Consider the following 5,306-nt stretch of genomic DNA (forward strand, 5'->3'; position numbering starts at 1 on the left):
TTTGATGCTTTTTAATGCCACATTAAACTAATTTAATGCCCATCTGATAGTTTCACACACACAAAATGTAAGTAGTTGTCCGAGAATGACTTTTTAACCGATAACCAATATCCCTATACGGCCCAACTCCAAAAATCCGATACAGATATCAAACCAATACAGATACATGCGGTATTATATAACATATTATGGCAAGGGCGTAGGTTTGCATAGGGACAAAACACTACCACTACCAACTTTTCAGGATGCTCAGATTGTCCCTACAAACTTTTAAGCAATTTTATTTGCGTTATATAATGGCTTCAGTTAAACAGGTCATTTAGATTGTCTTTCCATGTTTTAATTGTTGTAATTGACTCTACCATTATTAGATGAATTATTTTCAGTATGTTCAGACATACAGTACATGTACCTCTTTTCACTTGCTAAATGTGCCAGTCCATTTTTTTTCTTCCTAAAAGCACATTCGATTGGTTGATGACTTGACCCACCCCCCCACACACACACACACGGGGATATTAGACGTTTTTTTTCAGCCAGCAGCAGCCACTGTAAGACATATAAAAAGACGTCAATGTTGTGGAAGCGGGGAACACACCACTAATTTTGCTACTGAAATTCCGACATGCATCAGAGTTAGCATAACATTAAACTGTGTGAACATGCTTCCCTGCAAAACTCGAGTAGGTAGATGCTTAGAGAGAAGTGTCCTCCTATATGTGTTTTCGACTGTTAACGTTAATTAAACTGTGAGAAATGTAGAGAACTGAGTTTTACTCCCTTCTTCCTAATTTTACTTTTTCCTTTATTTATGTGATCTTAAAGCAGCCCACTGGTGCTTTCATTTTATTTTTTTATTTTTTTGAGTTTGGCTGTGCATGTGGGCAAAAACTAGTTTTTTTTACCTGAAGGACGGCTCTATTTTTTTTTTTTTTTTGTTATTCCCTGACAAAGAAGTTTTTTCAGTTGTATTTAATTTCTTTATTGAGACAATGTGGAGTGGTCTTAAGACAAATATTTATTTTTTTGGCATTCCTGAATAGTTAAGAGATGATTAACAAGCTTGTATTCATTGTGTATGTTAATATAATTTATGTTCAAATAATACAATTTAATTTTGCTCATAAAATCTGGACAATTCCTGGACATTTTCAAAATGTTTCTTTCGTAATTTCTGAAAACAAAAGGTTTGAATTGAACGGAGTAGGCTGAACCAATACACATAAAAGTTAGTATAAGTCAATACACATTTATTTTGCATTGATCGTTAAGAATGTCCCGTTCCCAGCAAAAAGTGTACATGCAGGTTATGCCATATTCTCCCTACAAATGTTGAGACCAAACTTACGCCCTTGTATTATGGCTAATCGGATTGTCATGCCCTACTTTACTGGATACAACTTCAAGGTTTTCCAATAAACATTCTGTGAAAGAAAAGGACTTCAACTGAAGTTATGAGAAAAAAGTGCCTATATTGCACCAGTCATTTATTGCTCATTTAATTGTTGCAACATGAATGCAAATGGTCTGTTAACATAACAAATCCCAAGGATCTTTGTTTGGAACCATCTAATAGTCTATAAGCATTACTGCTGTGCTAAGCCATGACCAGCCCTTCGACAAAGACAGAAGGCTTCAACACTACATTCACTTTGAAGGCCAAATGCAAAATGGCCCAAAACTGATTATCCGAATGAATTCAAAATGCTTTTATCGGTAAATATTATCAGCGACCCGATCATATCAGACAACCCTGATAAATTATGTTTAAAAAAAGTTTTTTTAAACCATCAAGTTTATATAATTTTTGATGCCTCAAACATTTAGTCTAATGCTTTTTAAGGCCTGAATTTTGACCAAAACCATCTAATGACTTTTAATGCTTTTTAATGACCTGCATAAACCCTCCAAAATATGACATTTACATACATCTGCACTTGGCATGGAAAATATTGATATATTTACATAGTATTCATACTTTAAAAAAAAAAAAAAAAAATTCAGCGTATGGCGGAAAACACTCAGGTGACTTGAAGTTCCTAATACCAAGGGGCTGTGAGGTATCAATAAAACCGTTATGTGGCAAGATAACAAATAATAATAAAGTTAACAAAAAACTAAATCACATTCATGAAAAATTATCAAAAATAGATCGAAAATTACGAACATTTCCGAAAGTATTCCAGAAACAGCCGAATGGGGCTGGCAGTTCGAGGCAGGTGCCATCGTTGTTTATCGACGAGAGAGTTGCGTTCGTGTTTTATCAAAAAATCGCTAAAATGGTTCAAACCTGTCATGCTAGTGGTGTACAAATAGCCATTTGTCTCAATGTAGTACCCATGAGTTTCCGAACGCGAGAAAAAGAGCTGGACGACGCAGACAATGAGTAAAGTTCGTCCGTGCAAAGAGGGCTAATTTTGCAGACCCAGCCTCCGGCATAGTTTTGTGTGGTGCGCATTTTACACCTAAAAGCTATTCGAACTATGGACAAATGAAATCAGGTTTTGCTAAGAAATTGCTGCTGAAAGCAGACGCGGTGCCCACCATACACGTGCAGCCACCTAAATGTCCCGAGATATCAAGAAAGAGGACGATGACTGGCACTGATGAGACCACCCCACCACCCTAGGCTAAGCAAAGGAGGGGAGCAGCCAAGCTCGAAATGGCCAGAGTGAGAACTCTTTTATAATAAAAAAAACATCACGCATTGGATATAGGACTGGACACATGTATAAATTATCGCTTGTAAAATATATACAACAAATCCTCTAATCCCATTCATATTTGTGTCTGTTGGCAGAGCGAAAACCTACGATAGCACAATAAATGATAATTATTCTATACATTATTTTGCGGTCACATTGTATCAGCTTAACAAAAAGAAATGCAAAACAAAATATTCGGTGTTTCCCACACGATCTGTTGCCGGTGTTTCATCAGTATGATTGCTCCCCTCAATGATCGTTTCATTAGGCTGCATTGGCTTTCGTTTGAGCTCAAATTGATAACCCAAAACACCAAAGAAAGGTTTATAACTCTCCTCGTCACCATTAGAAGAACGTTCGTTACGTCGGATTCGTCGCTGCAACTAGAGACAAAATTGTCCGCAATCATCGCCGCCATTCAGTACTAAGCACTGTTTCCTAGTTGTGACGTCACGCACACATTACGCTAGATTTCTGGGATCTCGGGCGCCGGTCGTTTTAGCTTGACAATCGATCCAAATTTCTACCATTTTCTCGGTGTTGCGATGTGTGTAATTACACGAAGTGGCATTATATGAATCAAAAAGGCATGCATTTATGGATAAATGATGGAATATTAGCATTTCCCCAGGTGTTGTAATACGCTTTAAGGAGATATTATCTTGTTTCGATCCAAAAACTCCATGTAGCATGTATCGCTGAGTGTCAAGACACAGCTGTGAATGGCCACAGCTGGATTTTTTTTCGGATTTTATTGGTGAAACATGGTAATATAACAAGGGTCGCGATGCAGATATCGCAGACATTAAGGACTGGTCGAGATTTTCTTTTTTATATTTACCCTTTTAAACGTTTTTTTTTTTTTTTCAATTTTTTGTTGTTGTTGTTGTTAGGATCGATTATTTATCATCTAACATATCGGAGAAAATGCGACAGTAACAAAAAAAAAAATACAATTAAGCGATAGTAGATATCCATGACTTTTTTTACAGACGCCATTTTTTTCATTTTGAGATAATTTGTTTGAAAGTTTAAAATATGTGAATAAATAATTTTTTAAAGTCGTTTTTTTTTTTTTTTTAAGGAAATATGAGACATTAATTAATCATTCTAAGCTAAAAACGACAGACTTTTTGAAGTATAATAATTAATTACCTTCGTTTTATGGCTGGGTTCAAAAGAAAGCGGTTGCGCGACGTCTGTAAACGGGGGTTTTCAGGGTAAAACGGACAAATTAACAATAGTTCGGGGGTTTAATGCGCCATGAATCTGCTATGGCACCATATAAACATGTTGTTCTATCAAACACAACAGTTCTTTTGGCTTAAAATACAGCAGTTTATTTTAAAGAAGGTTGCAAGAGCAGAAACTGCTTTTTCAGTCTTGTCTGTGTTTTCCGCTGTATACATTTTGGTTCCAATGCATATTTACAGCTATAATTTTAAGCCCGGAATTATATACTCTAACAGTAAATAATGTAATTTCTATATGCGCCTATTAGTCAACTAATGCCAAAAATATAATCGGTCATTAGTCAAATATCCAAACTCCAACTTTACCTTGTCAAAGAAGACTTTTTTCTAGATTTCTTCTTTCAAAAATGAAAAATTGCGAACAATGACAATTTTCAATTTCAGGGCTTAGTACTGTATTGGCCCGAATATAAGACGGCCCTGATTATAAGACGACCCCCTCTTTTTCAAGACTCAAGTTTGAAAAAAGACTTTTTGAACACCAAATTAATTTCTATACAGAAAATAATTACACTGCATCCGAAAAAAAATGAGTATAACAATATATTTGAGAGAAAAAGCATGTTATTTTGCCTCATTCAAATCTGAAAATTTAAATATGTAAACTAAAGTGCACTCACATTCGTAAATGAATGGCTTCTGGTTTTTTAAATGTAAATAAACCAATCTATTGTGATACAACAACAAATTGCAATAACTGCATTAACCATCAAAGTTAAGTCTAACTGTAACTGTAGTATTGAAACAAATATGAATAAGGAAAAACATTGCCATAAAATAATGCAAACTGGTTAAACTTGAGAGTAGCTGAGATCTGTCATGACAGAACATCGCTTCAATGATATCTGGCGCCATCTAGCGTCGTGAAAGGGGAGCGTAGCTGAGATCTGTCATGACAGAACATTGCTTCAATGATATCTGGCGCCATCTAGCGTCGTGAATGGGTATGACGTCTAGACCGCAAATATAAGACAACCCCCTTTTTCATTCTTATTTCAATGCAAAAAACACCGTCTCATATTCGGGCCAATACGGTAATTTTAGAAAACTGCCAAATCCAGCCTAGTCTACAGTTGGTTTGCATGTTTGCTTCACAGTTCAGAATATATCTAAAGAAAGACAAGAACCATAGAAATTTCATTAACGGAATTGCCAAATAAACTGAAAGCCAAATACGGACCTTTCATTCAAACCTCCACATCTACTTGCTGTGATGAGTTTTATGCACCCAGTTCTAGAACACCCATAACCGGTGTGTTTACATACCTGCACTTAAGCAACTCCACCCCTTCCTCTCTCTCTCTCTCTCCCTCTCTCTGATGCACTCACTGTGTCTCCCTCCCTCACA

Source organism: Corythoichthys intestinalis, chromosome 21 (genome assembly GCF_030265065.1).
Source record: "Corythoichthys intestinalis isolate RoL2023-P3 chromosome 21, ASM3026506v1, whole genome shotgun sequence".
Lineage (NCBI taxonomy): Eukaryota > Metazoa > Chordata > Actinopteri > Syngnathiformes > Syngnathidae > Corythoichthys > Corythoichthys intestinalis.